Source organism: Urocitellus parryii, chromosome 4, assembly GCF_045843805.1.
Source record: "Urocitellus parryii isolate mUroPar1 chromosome 4, mUroPar1.hap1, whole genome shotgun sequence".
NCBI classification, from domain to species: Eukaryota; Metazoa; Chordata; class Mammalia; order Rodentia; family Sciuridae; genus Urocitellus; species Urocitellus parryii.
Genome location: NC_135534.1, coordinates 43,537,247 through 43,557,201, shown reverse-complemented (window position 1 = coordinate 43,557,201; position 19,955 = coordinate 43,537,247). Strand labels below are relative to the sequence as shown.

The window sequence follows — 19,955 nt, the reverse complement described above, 5'->3', positions numbered from 1 at the left end:
ACAAGACATTAATGGGAGGCAGATAATAAAATTCACCCTATGGATATTGGATAATACTAAAGAATTATTAAGAATTTGGTTTTTGTGATAAGGGCATAGTTGTTACCTAAGAAAATGTCCATGTTTATTAGAGGCAAACTGATAAAGTATGTAGGAAACAAATGACTTGATGTAAGATATTTGCTTCAGAACAGTTCAGCAGAAGAAAAGAACAGGGAGAATAGAAAATAGATTAAGTAAATATGCCAAATACTAGTTATTGATGAATATAGGTAATAGGTACTCAAAGGTTCTGTAATTTTATTTATGCTTGAAATTTTTACATAGTGGGGAATTTTCTTTTTCTTTTACTCCTCCACTTTATTTTTTCCCCACATTTTGTATTGGTACATTATGTTGTACATATTAATGGAATATGTTACATATTTGTACATGCACACACTACAACAATATAATTTGACCATTAGCACTCCCCAACGCTCTCCCTGACCGGCTCCCATCCCTTGCTCCCTTTTCTCACCTCCCTTTGATTTTTTGAAGATCTACCCCACCTTTCTTTTTCGTTTTCCTCTCTAGCTTTCTGCATATGAGAGAAAACATAACAACCCCTAACCAACTTGGAATTATTTCACTTAACATGATGGTCTCTAGTTCCATCCATCTCCTGTAAATGATACTTTCATTTTTCTTACTCCTGAATAAAAATCTATACATTTTCTTTATCCATTCATCCATCAGTAGACACCTAGACCGATTCCATAATTTAGCTATTGTGAATTGTGCTGCTATAAACATGGGTGCACATATATCACTGTAGCAAGATGACTTTAATTCTTCAAGGTAAATGCTGAGAAGTGGTATAGTTGGGTCATGTGGTGGTTCCATGCCAAGTCTTTTGAGGAATTTCTGTATTGTTGATAATGTGTTGAAATATCAATACAGAAATACAGTTAGTGGGGATTTATTTTTTAAAGAATCTCATTATAGGGGCTGGGGATGTAGCTCACTTGGTAGAGTGCTTGCCTCGCATGCACAAGGCCCTGGGTTCAATCCCTAGCACCACCAAAAAAAAGAAGAAGAAGAATCTCACTATGACAGTATTTTAGGAAATGTAAAAGAGTGAGGGAGCAAAGGTATTGGCACTGATCTACAGTTGTTCCTATTCAACCCAGCACCTGAATGTAGCTAACGAAGCTGAATACTTGCTTATCCTGTAACTTAATCATTTTAGTCATAGAAGAAAGACCAGATACAACAGAAATATATTCCTATCTTTGCCAAAATCAAATTACAAGAATGTCCATTGCAGCTTTCTTTATAATAGCCCCAAACTAGAAATAATCCAAACATTCATCAACAGAAGAATTTAGTATAAATAATGTAGTATATTTATGGAGAAAACAGCAATGAAAAAGATGAGATTAATTGTACACTACAACATGGATGAATTTTACAGGCACATGATTCATTTAAAAAGAGGGGGAAAGCCAGATGAAATATTAATATTTAAATTTCACACAAAGTCTAAACTAACATGATGGTTGACATCAGAATAGTAGTTATCATTTGTAGGAAGACTAAATGAAAGGGAGCATGACAGAGGTTTCTGGGGTATTAAGAGTGATTCCTATCTTGATTGGAAAGTGGTTATACATATATGTTCATTATGAAACAGACACTGAGCTATGTACTGATAATTTATTCACTTCTGTGTGTGTTTTTTTGTTCATGCACTGCTGGGACTCAAACCCAGACTAGGGAAGCACTCTGCCACTGAGGTACATCCCCAGCCCTTTGCTTATATATTTTATAAACACTTTAATAGTGCACTTATTTTAAAAGACAATTATTCTTACATTGACCAAAAGAACTCTAATTTTTGCATGCATGTATTACTCAAGTTAAAAAGTTTACCAAAGCAGTGTGTGGTGGCTCATGTCTATAATCCTAGCAACGTGGGATGCTGAGGGAGAAGGATTGTGAGTTGAAGGCCAGCCTTAGCAACTTAGCAACACCCTGTCTCAAAATAAAAAGTGCTGAGGATGTTGCTCAGTGGCAAAGTGCCCTGGGGTTCAATCCACAGGACCAAAAAAGTTAACCAAAAAATGTCCACCTAGTAGTGGCCAGAGGTGATGGGTACAAGGAACTGAAAAACTCTAGCATTCTCTGGACACTACCACCAGGAAAAAGACAAGGGTGTCTACTCTCTCTGCTCTTGTTAAGTCCAATACCAGAAGTTTTCAGCCCAAGCAGGAAAGAGAAAAGACAAACAGAAGGGACAAAGTCAATTATCCCTGTTTGTAGATAACATGATTCTATACAGAGAAAGACTTAAAGACTCCACCAAACTGTTAGAACTGATAAATGAATTGAGTAGAGTAGCAGCCTACAAAATGAACATAGAAAAATCAGTAGCTTCTCTATACACCAGTAAGGAATTTGCTGAGAAAGTAATTATACAAGCGATCCTATTCCCAATAGCTACAAAAAAGGAAAGATACCTAAGAATAAACTTACCCAAGAAAGTAAAAGACCTCTACAATGAATATTATAAAACACTGATGAAGGAAATTGAAGACACAAAAATATATTTATATTCCCATATATATTCCTATATTCATAGATTAGAAGAATCATTATTATTAAAATTTCCCTACTACCCGAAGCAGTCTGCATATCTAATGTAATACTCATCAAAAGGACAATGAAATTCTTCACAGAATTAGAAAAAAAAAAATCCTGAAGTCCACATGGAAGCACAAATACCCCAGGTAGCCCAAGCAATCTTGAACAAAAAGAACATAGATGGAAGCATCCCAATACCTTATTTCAAGACACACCACAAAGCAGTGGTACCCAAAACAACATGGTACTGGCATAAAAGCAGACACATAGACCTGTGGAACAGAATAAAGATCCTAGAAATAAATGCACATCTACAACCGATACTCAACAAAGGTGTGAAAAGCATATATTAGAGAAAGGACTATTTCTTTAACAAATGATTCTAGGACAACTGGGTATCCACGTTCAGAAGATTGAAACTTGACACCTATCACTCTATAAATATCAAAGTGGATCAAAACCAAGACCTGAAATTACTAGGGAAAATAACTCAAAGATATAATGATTTTTCTGGATAGTAGCCCAAAAGGACAGAAACAAAAGCAGAAATTGACAAATAAGATTGCATGAAACTTAAAAGCTTCTTAACAACAAAGGAAACACTCAGATGTTTCACACAGACAGCAAAACAGAATGGAAGAAAATATTTGCCAGCTATTCATTTGACAGTTAATATCCAAAACATGTAAAGAACCCAAACATAATTTTAAAAGGTCCAATTAAAAATGGGTAAATTATTTGAACAGACACTGCTCAAAAGAAAAAAAATAGATAGCCAACAAATATTTGAAAAAATGCTCAAAGTATTTATCCCTCCAGGAAACTCAAATCAAGGCTACAATGTAATACTCTCTCACTGCAGTTAGAATAGCTGTTATCAAAAATAATAATAAATGCTGGTAAGTATGTGGAAAAAAGAACTCTTATACACTGTTGGTGGTAGGTAATGTAAATGAATACAATCATTACGGGGAAAAATATGAAGATTCCTAAAAAAAATTGAAGATAGAACTACCATGTCTGGATATGTATCTAAAGGAAATGAGCTCAGCATAACAAAGAGATTCCTACACAACTGTTTGTGAACTATTCACAGTAGCTATGATGTGAAACCAACCTCATTGGTGCCCATCAGCAGATGGGTGGATAAAGAAAATGTGATATAATGAAGTATTATTCAGCCATAAATAAGAATGACATCCTGTTGCTTGTAGCAAAATAAACAAAACTGAAGGATATTATGTTAAGTAAAATAATCAGACACAGAATGACAACCACATGCTCTCTTTCATGTGAAACTTTTTTCAAAGTTGATTTGAAAATAGACTGGTGATTTCTAGGGCCTGGGAAGGGTATAAGGGAAAAGTGGCTGGATTTGATCAATGCATGCTGTATGAGTGTCTGAAAATGTGTCTGTATGAGCCCCATTAATATGTGCAGTTAATATATTAATTTTTTAAAAACCTAATATGGCTGGAACATGTAGACCATACTGTTTAAAGAAGTGGAGAGCTGTCCAAATAATGGGAAATAATATGTTTTATAAGAAGAGATGGAGGTGATCACTTTAGAAAGACTACTGCTAGAATGTAGAGAAAAAATAGACTAGAGTGGATGCAAGAGGTTAATTAATGCATAGGCTATTAGAAGTAGCTCAGGGAAGAAATGGCAATGACTTACATGAACGTAGTTTTAGTGAAGATGGAGGAAAAGTGGACATATTCAGGAATTGACAGGATTGGAGAAGAATTAAATAATGGAAATGTGGAATAGAAGTAAGAGTTATAACTCAAAGGTTTCTTACTTAAACCATGAGAAGAATTATGGTACTGTCTTTTAAGATGACTGGAAGTAGGTTAGAGGTGAGGATCAGGAGCTTGGTTTTTAGCATGTGCAATTTGAAATGCCTTAGAAATACATTAATCATATCCAGTAGGGAATTGGAGTATTGTTTTGTGACCTGTCTTGTCAAGTCAGACTTGTGACATATGTGAGTAAAACCAGAATATTCTGTGGAAGAGTATTTTGAAAATACCCACAAAATATGCTGACACTGCTTAATAACACACTTTACGCAGTTATAAAATTACATAAATTGCTTTTGAACCAGGATCTTAATTTTAACCTGTTACTTCTTAGATCATCAGATTCTAAAAGCTTATTTTTAAAAAGCAAATACAGTAGAGCAGTATTATGTACAAATACTAATATAAGTTAACTATAAGCATTCAGTTAAAAAAAAATCTATGAGAGAAGTAATGGTGTAATTAGTATTAGATGTTCCTTCCTTTTTATTTAGTGAACATGTGCCCAAAATGAGCATGAGAAACTGCTGTTTCTTTAGTTGTTATCAGCTTAAATATATTTCTCTAGTAAGAAATTGCATATTTGCTAGGCACAGTGCCTTACATGTATAACACTAATGGCTCCAGAGCCTGAAGCAGGAGGATCACAAGTTGAAAGCCTGTCTCAGCAACTTTGCGGGGACCAAAGCAATTCAGTAAGACCATGTCTCAAAAAAAAAAAAAAGGACAGAAGGGGGTTGTTACTCAGTGGTTGAGCCCCTTGAGTTCAATTATTGTTACCAAAAATAAAAAGAGAAAGAAATCATATGTTTAACTGCATGTGATGTAACTGGTCTTTTAAAGTATATATTTTTAATACAACATAGCACTCTATTATAATCCATCCCCTGTATCTGGATCCCAACCAAAGAAATGACAACTTGTGCCATTGCATTTCTGACAAAATTTACTTCTACTTTATCTTCTTTTATCCTTCATTTTTCCAGTTCCAGAGAGAAAGTCTTCTAAACGGTCCCTGGTTGTAGAGGATTTTAGCCTTTTTAAAATCTGCATTTCTTTTATCTATTTTCATGTTTAGTTTCCTCTCAATTTTTTTTTAATTTTCTTACTCTTTTGTTTTTAATATTTGCCTTTTAGTTGTAGTTGAACACAGTACCTTTATTTTTATTTATTTTTACGGGGTGCTGAGGATCAAACCCAGGACCTCGCACATGCTAGGCGAGTGCTTTACCGCTGAGCCACAACCTCAGCCCTCCTCTCAATTTTTATACTCTACTCTGTCCTTGAAGCTACCAATAAGAAAAAAAAATTAAAGTCACTCATACTTCTACACTGTATTAACTTAGGTCTTTGTTCATTCAGTAATGGAAAGAATCATTATTTATTCCTACTTATCAAGAATTCAGGGGCTGGAGTTGTAGCTTAGTGGTAAAGCGCTTGCCTCCCACATGTGAGGTTCTGGGTTCAATCCTCAGCACCACAAAACAAATTAAACAAATAAAAATAAAGATTAAAAAAAGTATAGGTCAGATATTTAAAGAAGAAGAAGAAGAATGCCAAGTCCACAAAATGAGGACCACTGAAGTCAAGAAAAATAACTTGTTCATAGAGATTGACATACCTGGTCCTACTTTGAAAGCATGATATAGATAATGCCTCTGAAGCTGCCTTTTTTTTTTTTTTTAACAAATTTGCTCACACCAATTCTAAAGTCTCCAGATTGAGTTTTAACCATATTTGAATCAAGTTGTTCTGAAGCAACTTGAGTGTAGTCTTGAAATTCTTAAGTTTTACATCATGCTCACCAGATAGGTAGAGGATTTTGCTTAAGATCAGCTGTGTCTTAGTTTTAAAAGAAATAATGACACTAAAGCTGGACTAAACATCCAACTCAAGCATAGCAAGAAGCATAAGAATGGCTTTTTATTACATAATCAATAATAGTGGACTCTTGATTACAGATGCTGGGAGCTCTCCCTAGACTTATCAGAGACTGCCAGTTAGCATCATTCGATTGTGATGATAAATGAGTTTGACCAGGTATTTTCCTCTTGGATTTGAGTAGTCATTCCTGGAATAGTGATCTATAAGGAATCAATCTGAGTCAGTCCATCTTTTTGTTTGTTCGTTTGTTTTCAAGAAAACTGAAAGAGAAAAAAAAAATCTTGAAATGAAAAGAAGTTTTCTAAAAGCCCTTTCCGTTTAAACAGATGAAAATAAAGTTGAAGAGGAAAATTTACAGTGATAATTTATCTCTGTAGATAAAAGCAGACCCACAGGACCTGAGTTTACCAGCATGATTTTAGATCATGTATTTACCTTCTCTAAACTTTAGTTTTGTTTATCTCAGAAGCATAAATAAAATAATGTCTCAGATATAATTATTGTTGAATGCTAAATGAGATAAACTAGACACATGCTTACTACTCTGCATGGCACATAGAAAAGGCTCAATATATGATCTAATTAATATTTCACTTTCCTGTCAGGCTGCATTCTTAAAGAAAGCATTGTTTGTTCTGCTTTATTGTTTCATTTTTAACATATCCATTTGCTTATAAGGATTTAGGACTGTGGTTTTATAGATGTGATTTATTTATTCCAGCAGGATTGAATAAGCCTACCTGACTTGCCTTTAAGAACCACATCAAAGACACATTTCTTTATGAACAGGCGTATGTACATGCAGTGAAAACTGTCAGACCTTATCTATACCCCTGAATATCTAATGTATTAAGAAAAATTCTCCATTCTTTCAGAATATTGCATTTGTGCACATCAGCTGCTTCTTAGAGCAAAACCACATCCCTTCTGCCTATAGTTTTATTAAGAATTGTTTTTAATTTTAGATCACTAATACAGTCACATAACTTACAGAATGTCCTTTTTTTTAACAAATGATATCCTGGGCTCTCTCTAAAGACTGCACCAGCATAGTCAATTGATTGCTCTTTTCTCTTCTCCTATTCTTTCACCCAACATCCAACCCCATGGATGTGGGATGGGTCATACTGAATCCTGAGGCCCCAGAAATGTAAGTTATTGTTTCACCCAACATAGTCCAGAGATTGTAATGAAGAAAACAAACAAACAAAAAAAGAAAACAAAGAAACCAACTTGAAATTGTAAGCCAGAACTTAAAGCTTAGTATAATTACCTTCTTTGGAAAATGGCAGTTCCTAATGAAAAACAAATGAATACTACCAAATACTTAGTTCCCACCCCAGATATTGAACACTTTACACAAGGCTCTAGCAGGAACATATTAGGCATCTTTCTTTCATGTTTTTTTGTTTGTTTGGTTGGTTTTTGTTTTTTTTTTTTGTGGGTTTTTTTTTTGGTGGACAAAGGGGTACTGGGGATTGAACTCAGGGACACTCAACCACTGAACCACATAACACAGCCCTATTTTGTATTAATTTAGAGACAAGGTCTCACTGCCTTACTTAGCACCTCATGGTTGCTGAGGCTGTCTTTGAACTGGAGATCCTCCTGTCTCAGCCTTCTGAGCTGCTGGGATTACAGGCATGCGCCACTGTGCCTGGCATGTGTTCGCCGTCTTTCTTTAAAAAGAAAGGGTAAAAGTTTTAGAAAGTAAAATATATCACATCTTTTGTCTTCCTCCTTGTTTCTGTTAAGTAGTTTCTTTCAGTGTTAGATTTCTAAAATTATACTTTTTTGTTGTTGTTTTGTTACCGGAGATTGAACCAAGAGGCACTCAACCACTGAGCCACATCCCCAGCCCTATTTTGTATTTTATTTAGAGACAAGGTCTTACTGAGTTTCTTAGTGCCTTGCTTTTGCTGAGCCTGGCTTTAAACCCAAGATCTTCCTGCCTTAGCCTCTCAAGCTGCTGGGATTACAGGCGTGTGTTATCACATCCGGCTAAAGTTATACCTTTAAAGGCTTGTAAAAACCATTAGCATTTGGTAGAACTTGGTCATCTAACCATAAAAATGAATTTTAATAGTTTTCACTTTTAAACCTCTGCAACAGTCATATTTCCTTTTCATTTTTGCCTTTTCTTTTCTTGAGCCAGGATCTCATTATGTTGCCCAGGCTGGGCTCAAACTCCTGGGCTGAAGTGATCCTCCTGCCTTAGTCTCCCAAGTAGTTGGGACTACAGACACATCCCATCATTCCTAACTTGCTTTGATTACCAAGTTCACCACATTGACTATTTTGTTCCAGTGTATTTTTAAGATTAAAAATATGTTTACTTACCGCTGATAATATCTTCTACTATTTGAGTAACTAGACATGGAACATGGAGCCCTCACTTGGATAGTTTTTAGGGAGCATTGAACAGCAACATGAAAAATGGAATATAAGGAAACAAAGCATTGATATCAAGCAGTGAGAAACTGGTGATATGTGATGGAGCAAGAGGAGATAGAAATCTAGAGAAGCAGTGAACTGCAAGATTTTTAAAAGGCAAGCACAAGCAAAAAAAAAAAAAAGCTTTTCAAGATCACTTTTTATTCAAGCAACATTTACTGAATACTAATACTATGTATTAGCTTCTGTGCTGACACTGTGAATACAATAAAAGCATCAAAATGTATTCTCTGACCTCAAAGACATTCCTTTAAAGAAGAGGACACATTTAAATAGATAGTATTTTTATCATATAACTTATTATCATTAAAGGCATAGAAAAAAAAGATACCCTTGGTATAGCACACTCTGACTTTTCTTTGATAATCCTATTCATACTTAAGGATTTTGTTTCTTTTTTCTTTGTTCTTTTTAGTTATGATACAACACCAGGGTATACCTTGACCTAATCACAAAAGCATGGGAACCCAGCCTGCTCCAGTTCTGTACCTGGCACTCCTCGTGCCACCCAATTCTTAAGGTTTTATTTTAGGCATGGCTTCTTCTGGAAAGCCGTAATACTGTTTGCAATATATTCACCATGGGGAATTACAGATTGTTACAGATGTCGTGAGATGTTACTTTGAAGTAGTTGATCTAATATCAGTTTTGAGTAAGAATCAAACTTATAAATAGGGGTCATTTTTTTTTCACTCAAAGAGTGGTATAAGTTCACCATGAGTGCATTTATAATGTACTTTTCTACATATACAATATACATATATCACTTTATCATTTAACAAATAGTTTACTTAATAACAAATATTTATGGACTTTCTAGTTCCTGAGTGTTCAGGCTGTCTTATGCCATTGTTATGCTGCACAGTTGCTTTCACCATTTAGATAAAGTGCCCAAGCATTGAGCTCAGGCAGTGAGGTTACAGAGGTGAACACAGAAGTGGTGAGTCTGCCCTTAAGGGCCTATTAGGATCTGTAACTGAATAGCAGCATTATGCGTATGGTGAGTGCTGTTAGAGGGAGTACAGGACAGTTAGTGAACGTATTATAATCTGCTGTGTGAGATTACCGAAGGCTGCCCAGGGAAGTAACAGAGAAACTGAGACTGCAAATGAGGGGTAGTTTAGAAAGTGGGGGAGAGTGTTATAAAGCCTTAATTAGGGGAAAAAAAAAAAAAGGCAATGATTTGTCTTCTAGAATGAGACGGACGGTCCATAAAATGGAGCAAGGCCCTTTTGTTGAGAACAACTACAAAATGTGAAAACATATCATCTATTTGAAGGTATCAGAAAAGTAAGTTAGTAAAGCACTATCCAGCTAAGATGCAGAAAAGAAAATCTAAAGAAATAATACTGACATTTCAGGATGCTTTTGCCTGAAAGGCATTTGCCAGTGCAGAAGCAACAACTAAAAAGATTTGTGTTGTACTGTTGCTAACCTTACATGGGTAGGAGTACAGAAACACAGATTTCTTTTTGGAAAGGCGCTTTTAATTTCCTGGTGCTATGCATTAGGAATCCTGAAAAAGTGAACCCAAAATAAGGGCAAAGCAGAGATCAGTGAGCCCTGGAATGACCTGCAACCCAAGTTCAAGTCATCTGGATGGTCCAGGATATTCTGAAACCCCAATGTTGGGTTAAGACGTTCTTAGCTTTCTAGTGTTTCCAGCTTCCTTTCTGAGATAAATCAAAATTCTTTCTAGATGACAATTATTATAGGCCTCAAATTTATTGTAGGCCTCAAAATAATTCTACAAGCAGTTTTTCAAATAAAAATTTCAAAACTTAATTAAATATAATGAGTCACACGTGAGCATAAGATACCATTATCAAGCATCAGGTGAAAAGAATAGGCATTAAAAACAGCTGTAGCACTACAGAAATTAGTTATTTCTATCAGGGATTTGGAAATAACCAAGCTTGCTAACTTCAAAGAACTGGAAATGTTTTTTAAAATAGCATATTTGAGAAAAAAGAATTTTACAACCTGATTAAATGTGTGTTTAGGAATGGATCTGATTTCAGGTCAGGAAAAAATATCCAGGCAGATGCACAGGCAGATGCAAGGATGAGACAGAGGGTACAAGAAATACAGTGGATGCCAGCAAAGTTTTGATATGTATTTAAATGGGAGTTCAAACGGAAGGTGAAAATATCACAAACAATAATTGAAGAGATGATGGCCAAGATCAAAACAGTTGAAAGATAACATGCTACAATTCAAAAGCACAAAATGACTTCAATTGTACAATTTTTGAATGTCATTCAACTCTAGGTATATACCTAAGAAGTAAAAATGTGTCAACATAAACATTCATAGCAGTATTGTTCACAATTAGCTCAAAAGTGAGAGCAATTAAGATATCTATCACCTGAAGAATGTGGCTTGAGGAATAAAATTCTAGACACATTCTAGTAAAACTACAGAATGCAAGGAAAAATCTTAAAAGCAGTCACTGGGGTTTGGGTGAGGCACTGGAATTACCTTCTAAAACCAATAAGTGAACTAGTACATGAGTTTTCAACAGGAACTGTGGAATCAAAAAGATCGAAGACATTTTAACAATTGGCATCTAAATTATGCTGAAAGAAAATAACTGCCAACATGAATTCTTCCCTATTCAAATATCCTTTCAAGATGAAGCTGAAGCTGAAATGAGGGCATTTTTAGAATACCAAAAATAAAATTTAAGAGAGAAAGGAAAGCATTTGACTCAGGAAACCTTTACTGAAGTGAGGAACTAAAGGGCATTAGGCAAACAGAAAGTGGTCCCTGATGGAAGTCTCAAATGGAAGGCAAGTCATAAGGATTAACAAAAATAGTAAAAATATACACCCCCATAGTTCCACTCACAGTACATACCCAACAACCTTGATTTCATAGTTCACCAAAGGACACAGACTAGAAGTTTATAATAGCACTGTTCATAAAACTTGCAACTTACTTTTCAAATATCTGTCAGCAGTAAACTCGATAAGTTGTATACAGTAACTCCACTCCCTCTTATCTAACATTTTGCCTTCCAAGATTTCAGTTACCAGAGATCACAAGAAGAGTGGGATATTTTGAGAGCCCACATTCAAGTAAATTTTATTACAGTATTTTTTTCTTTTCTATTGTATTATTGATCTCTTCCATGCCTTGTTGGTAAATTAAACTTCATGTATTTATGGAAAATATAGTATTTATAGGGCTCAGTACTATCCAGTTTCAGGCATCCACTGCATCTTGGTATGTATCCCCTGTATTAAAGGGAGATTAGTCACAGAAAAACATCTACAGCCATAAAAAAGGAATGATCACAAAAACACAATGTATTATTCCCTTTATGCTTAGTATACTAATAGAGAAAACTGATCACCTCTGCCCTTAGCAATTAGGACAGTGGTTACCCTGTGGAATTGCAGATGCCTAAGATTGACTAGGAGTAGTTTACCAGAGGGCTAAGGTGTTGTCTCATAATCTGAATGTGAGTTTCACAGCTGAATTCAGTTTGAAAATTCACCATGATATGCATTTATAATGTACTTTTCTACATGTACATTATACATTAAAAGATTTTTTGTTTGTTTTGGAGTACTGGGAATTTGAACTCAGGGGCACTCAACGAATGAACCACATCCCCAGCTCTATTTTGTATTTTATTTAGAGACAGGGTCTCACTGAGTTGCTTAGCACCTCTCTTTTTACTTAAGTTGGCTGGCTTTGAACTGGCGATCCTACTGTCTTAGCCTCCCAAGCCATGGGATTACAGGTGTGTACCACTGCACCAAGCTACATCAAAATATTGATAACTCACTGAATATGGACTATATAAAATGTTTTTTTGTAAAGAAGAAATGTAGGGCAATTAAGGCATGGGAGGTATAAATTTATAAAATGTCAAAAACTTGTGTATTTTAGCAGGGCACAGTGGCTCACTCTTATTGTCCCAGCTACTAGGGAGACTGAGGAAAATCACTTGAACCCAGGAGTTTGGCACCAGCCTGGGCAACATAACAAGACCCCTCCCTTTCTCCCTCCCTCCCCCCCCCCTTTCTCTATCTCTTTCTTTTTCTCTTCTCTCCTCTTCTCTTCTCTCCTCTTCTCTCTCTCTCTCTCTCTCTCTCTCTCCCCTCTCTCTCTCTCTCTCTCTCTCTCTCTCTCTCTCTCTCTCTTAACTTGGGTTTTAGACTCAGAACAGATGATTCATTTTGCCCCCTAAAATCACTAATAAGCAGTTTTGAAATTAGAAGTAAGCAATCAAAATACATTCAAAATACATTTAAATGGAGTTTCAGTTATTGTCTGGGAATATTTTAAGTAAATTAAAACTGAATTGTATTGAATACTTCAGTAAGAGTGTCTTCCGTACTTATAGACCTTTTGTCTATTTTGCTACTTACGTATTGTTCGGTTTCTAAACACCACTCAATCTGGCATTATCCCTTGGGAGTTAATGGCACTTAATGTCTGTTGTTCCCTAGAGGAATCATGAAAGAAAGCAAAGATGCAAATTTTCTCTTGGGGTAAAATAGAAAATTAATTGAAGAAGAAAAGGTATAATTTAAGGTATAGTTAATATTGGGAGGAAATTATAATTTTCACATTTGTAGATTTTGAACACCAGTTATTACAGAGTTCACACACATGCAGCAGCTTGTAAAGCTTATGTTTTTATTTTCATCTGGTTTTATTTTATATATGATTATGTAAGCCATAATAATCACTTTTATGCCTTTTATATGCTTATTCTTTACTTACTTCAGACTCAACATCAGTTGGCTTTTAAATTCCATATTAAGATTTTGAAAGAAATACTCCAACGAAAAATGAATTGTATTTTTGTCATAGTGATTCTGCTGCATGGGTTACAAGCACTCTATCTCCATGCTTGGATAAACTCCATCAAAAGCACATTATCCTCCTACTTCTGTGGCCAGCTGCCTAATTGTATCTGCTGTAACCACACGCTGTTGGAACATGATACCAATGAAGAACAGAAATGATGAATTACTCCCTGCAGGTGATAGTGATAATGATAATTTTTAATTTCCTTCTTCCTCACAAGGTCTAGTCTGATCTTATTTCATTGGTTGCCATTCTTTTACATACACATGATGTGTCGCCTTTAAAGACTGAGATTACACCAAAATACATGAAACAAATAATTTGTTTTTATTCAAAGTTATTGTTCTTCAAGTGAACATGAATAAAATGAACTGCATTTACTTTCATACATATGGAATAAACATGCAAAATGTGACTTAAAACAGATTTTTAAATGATTCACTTTACAAATACTATAGTTATTTTCTTTTTGGAAATCCACAAAAAAAGATGAACAGCTCATTCTAGAACTGTATTCTAATGCTTATGTACATTTAGAATACACAGTAAAGCCACGTGCTCATTTTCCCGTTGTGTGCAAATATAAATGTGGGAGAGTCTCAACAAATTTTAAGAGTGCTTAACTATCCCAGAAATGTGCATGTGTTCTCCTTTCATTCTGTTTTCTTCTATCATTGTAGTTTTTATTTTTGTACTAGTTATTTTCCACCCAGTCACCCTTCTCTTAGTCTCAGGGACTTATTTTTCAGACTGTGGTATAATTCAGTAAAATTTAATTACCATCTTACCTTTTACAGATTAACCCATCTCCTATAAATACTTGATCTTAATGCTGGTTTGTTTTTCCCCCCTCAGCAATCCCCAGTGCCCCTGATAAGATGCTAATGTGGGACAAAAGAGAAGCTTATTCTGTGGTTAGTCCTGAGCTTATTTGATCTTTGCCAAGCACATGACCAGTTATTTATTGCTATTACCTATTAGTCATCATTTCCCATTTCCTATGGTTGTTTATTCTTATATTTGAATGACTTCCACTGGGAGAGTACAAATTCATTGAAATTAACATTTAAGAGACCAAAGATGGGGTTGGCATTGTGGCTCAGTGGTAGAGCACCTGCCTCACACACATGAGGCATTGGGTTCAGTCCTTAGCACCACATAAAAATAAATGAATAAAATAAAGATGTTGTGTTTATTTAAAAAAAAAAAAATTTAAGAGACCAAAGATAACCTGTCAATGATGTAACAAGGTCCTGAAACTAAGTTAAAAAATAGTAACATGTTATACTCAAGACAAAATATTTTTCTTTTCTAATCAGCTGATATATATAATTGGATATATCACTATTGCTTTCAAATGGCACTGCAGAAATAAAAATGAGCAAATCAAAACTACCCTAAGATACCATCTCACTCCAGTAAGATTGGCAGCCACTATGAAGTCAAACAACAACAAGTGTTGGCGAGGATGTGGAGAAAAGGGTACTCTTGTACATTGCTGGTGGGACTGCAAATTGGTGTGGCCAATTTGGAAAGCAGTTTGGAGATTCCTGGGAAAGCTGGGAATGGAACCACCATTTGACCCTGCTATTGCCCTTCTCGGACTATTCCCTGAAGACCTTAAAAGAGCATGCTACAGGGATGCTGCCACATAGATGTTCATAGCAGCACAATTCACAATAGCTAGACTGTGGAACCAACCCGGATGCCCTTCAATAGATGAATGGATAAAAAAAAATGTGGCATCTATACACAATGGAGTACTATGCAGCAATAAAAAATGACAAAATCATAGAATTTGCAGGGAAATGGATGGCACTAGAGCAGATTATGCTTAGTGAAGCTAGTCAATCCCTAAAAAACAAATACCAAATGTCTTCTTTGATATAATGAGAGCAACTATGAACAGAGCAGGGAGGAAGAGCAGGAAGAAAAGATTAACATTAAACAGAGACATGAGATGGGAGGGAAGGGAGAGAAAAGGGAAATTGCATGGAAATGAAGGGAGACCCTCATTGCTATACAAAATTACATATAAGAGGTTGTGAGAGGAATGGGAAAATAAACAAGGAGAGAAATGAATTACAGTAGATGGGGTAGAGAGAGAAGATGGGAGGGGAGGGGACGGGGGATAGTAGGGGATAGGAAAGGTAGCAGAATACAATAATTACTAATAGGGCATTATGTAAAATTGTGGATGTGTAACCAACGTGATTCTGCAATCTGCATTTGGGGTAAAATTGGGAGTTCATAACCCACTTCAATCTAATGTATGAAATATGATATGTCAAGAGCTTTGTAATATTGTGAACAACCAATAAAAATAAAATAAAAATAAAAAAAAAGAAATAAAAATGAGAACCTTAAATCAATTGGCTTATATGGTTCCATGTCAAGTTTAATTTTTTTTAATCTATTAAGAATCACTTATCCAATAGTCCCCACCCCTCTTATCTTTGAGAGAGATGTTTCAAGACCCCTGGTGGATTCCTGAAAGCATAAATAGTACCAAACCCTATGTGTACTATATATTTTCCTATATGTCCATACCTATTATAAAGTTTAATTTATAAATTAGGCCCAGCACCAGACATGATAGCACATGCCTACAATTCCAGTTACCCAGGAAGCTGAGGCAGGAGGATTGCAAATTTGAGGCCAGCCTCAGCAACTTAGCAAGATGCTATCTTAATCAATAAAAAAACTAGGGATTGTAGCTCAGTGATAGAGCATCCCTGAGTTCAGTCCCCAGTACTGGGTGCAGCGAGGAGGCGAGTGTGACAGGGGATAATCTGGTACAGTAAGAGATTAACAATAAAAACAGGACAATTAAAACAATAAACTATAAGATTTTTTAAACTAATGAATTATTTCTGGAATTTTTATTTAGTATTTCCAGACAGTGGTTGACCCTGGGTAACAAACAGAAAGCAAAACCATGGATAAGGGGAAACTTCTATCAGGCAAAAAGTAAAGAAAGCCCTATCTTTTTTAAGGGACCTTCTAATTTTCTTGCCTTTGAGAATAAATACCCATTTAAAATAAACCAGAACCTCTCTTTGGTTTTTCAGGGCTAGTGTCTGAGTGGTAACTATCTGAAGTATCATTATCTGTGAATAATTTTAGTTGCAGGTGAATCTCTTCCTAATTTACCTCATTTTTCTGCTTTCTACTTGTGTGTGCTTAAGGAAGTGATTTCTAGTATTACTCTAAACCAAACATCCTTAAGAAGGCAAAGCTGCTTGAGGAGTCAGAACCTGTGTGGTACACATCAAAGGGAACCATACTAGAATGTACATGCATTTTAAGATTTATCTCTGAGAGATCCGTTCCAAATGCTTATGGCCAAAAGTAATTAAATCTTTTTTATTTTCTAATGTTGTGAACTCAGGTATCAGCCTATCCTTTTCAGACCTGTATTCTATGATTATAACTATGATTATTCTACCATAGTATTGCTTGTCTGTTTTTCACCAGAGCTTAAAACATTTCTCTTCATGTATCGTATGCATTTCAAACTTGGGTCTAAAAGTCTTTAATGTGATTATGTAGTTTGATAATTCTTATTACTATGGCTATTCCATTATTTATTCTCCTACTTTATTCTTTTTTCCAATTATGTTTTGTTAATCTTTCAATGAAAAATACTGTTTTTGTAGAATTGCTAGTTGGAGGTGACTTTTTTTTTTTTTCCAAATTCATGTAGTTCCCACTACATGTTAGCCCTTGAAGGAATAGAGATGAATGAGAGGACTGTGGGAACTGAGACAAAGGTAATAGTTGAATTGAATACCACCCGTACATGTGGTATTATAAATATTATTAAAAATAACATTTTCAGGACTGGGGTTGTGGCTCAAGTGGTAGAGTGCTCACCTAGCACATGTGAGGCACTGGGTTCGATCCTCAGCACCACATAAAAATAAAATAAAGATATTGTGTTTGTGTCCACCTAAAACTAAAAAATGTTTTTTTAAAAATTACATTTTCATAGAACTTCTTCATTCATGTTGGGAATGTCAATAATTCATATTCATAAGAATATGAATACTCCAAATCTAACACATACTGTCATATATTCACATTTGTACAACATACAACATGTGCCCATAACATACATACTGTATATGAAGATGCTTTTTTAGCTAGTATATTGTGACTTTTTTTCATATCAGTCACTATTTACCTTTAGATTACTTTTTTTTTTTTTCCTACTAGTGATTAAGCCCAGGGATGCACTTAATCACCGAGCCACATCCTCATCCCTTGTTGTTTTAGTTTTTGAGGAAGGGTTTCACTAAGTTGCTGAGGCTGCCTGTGAACCTGTGATCCACCTGCCTCCCCTGGCCTTTCAAGCAGTGGGATTATAGACATGAGCTATTGAGCCCAGAAAAACAAGGACTACATTTGATTGCCAAATAGTGTATAAAGAAAAAGCATTTCTCCACTGGCCACAAGTCCAACACAATGTTTGGATTTTCACACCAAGAACCACTTCTCCAATTCTTTGTGACACCAACTGAGTGTCCTACAATTCAGTTCTGACACTACCCAATTTAGAGCAGATTCCACAGGTTAAGGACTACTCAGTCCTACAAAAACCTCCTCAGTCACCAGTCACACATAGTGGGTCCCCACGTTACCCACAATTCTGTCTAAGTTGGCTACAAATCAAGGGTTTCTCAGTGCCCTCCTCTGTATCAATCATTTTCTATAGTGGTTCACAGAATTCAAAGAAACACTTTACTTTTACTGGTTTATTATAAAAGAAATGATAGGATCAAGGACCAGGAGTTCTGTCCTCATGGAGTTATGCTGTGCCACCCTCCTGGCACATGGATGCATCCACCAACCTGGAAGCTCTTCAGAAGTTGTGTTATGTTGTCATGATCTATTAAATCATTGGCCATTAAAAGTTAGCTCAATATTCAGCCCTTTTTCTCTTTGTGGAGAATTTTTATCTGGTTTTTCTTTCTACATAGGTCAAGCATTTTTTCACATGCTTATTAATCATTTGATTTTTCTTTTATAAATTTCCTGCTTTATCTTATGTTCATTTGTTGGTGTATATGTAAATAATTTGTAGCTGCTTAATATGCAAAAGACAGTTACTTAATAAATTATCCTGATTACATAGTAGCTCTAGTTATATTTAAGAGATTAAAGAATAGGGACTGGGGTTCTGGCTCAGTGGTAGAGCACTCGCCCAGCACATAAATGAGGTGCTGGTTTTGATCCTCAGCACTATATAAAAAATAAATAAATAAAATAAAGGTATTGTGCTCAACTACACCTAAAAAAAAATATTTTAAAAAAAATATAAAAGAATAAAAATCTTATTAAATTTTTTTGAGAACCTACTATATAACATTGTGCTAGGTTGGGGCATAGAAATATAAGTTACACTTCAGTCCTGCTCTTAAATAAATTGCGGTCTCAGGAAAGACTGTAATATAGTGTGGTAAGTACTATTATAGAATTATGTATACATAATAAGCACATTCATTCAGCAAATAGTTATTGTGTGCTATAGAACTGGGACTGCTCTGGGCACTAAGAATATAGTGGTGAATCAGGTAGACATATAGGAATAAATAAAACAGTCTGTTGCTCAGGACCACATCATTTTATACCTCTGTTTGGTATTATTATAAATAGTATTTCAATTCTCTCTTGGTATCTAAAATGTAATGAACTTTAAGGTTAAATATTGAATTTGCTTTGGACCCAATCCATATTAACCCTACAAGATCAATAAAATTTCACACTCTTAGCAAGAGCAGCAGAGTACACAAATTAGTTTCATAGTAAATTTTCAATAATCAATGTCTGGTTTTTAACACTTTTTAAGCTTAATTTAATGCCAGTTTTGAACATAGAATATGTCAAGCTAGTTCCATTAATGAAAGAAAAAGCAATGATAAATTTTAATTTAAAACTATCACAGGGACCCCAGGAATTAACTTTGGAGGTTTTCCTTTGGGTATTTGTTTAAACATAAATTTTATTTCAGTACTATTATTTGTTTGTATTATATTTTCAGAAAATAGGTAACATTTAAAAATTATTTCTTGATTCCATCACAAATATTCCTAGTACTTGACTTTAAAATTGGATTCACTAGACCAGAAGAAATTACATGAAATGGCTTTGTATAAGACTACATTTCCATTGTTTATTGATGTGCATTAACACATCACAAGATGTAGTAGCTTGAAGCCACAATCATTTATGATCCTGCAGTCTAGACAGGACTTAGCTTACTAGTGCTTCTGCTGGTCTATCTTGGGGTCTGTCCTACAGCTTCATTGTCTGGAGGCCTCACTAGAGATGGAGGTCCACAGTGGCTTAAACCACACA

The 19,955-nt window shown here is 35.2% G+C and overlaps 1 protein-coding gene across 3 annotated transcripts in view; it reads left to right on the top strand.

The window, feature by feature from the left end:
* The window catches only part of Prmt3 (protein arginine methyltransferase 3), a 136,886-nt gene that overhangs the window by 95,716 nt on the left and 21,215 nt on the right, over window positions 1-19,955 (top strand). The gene's annotated exons all lie outside the window — the stretch shown is intronic.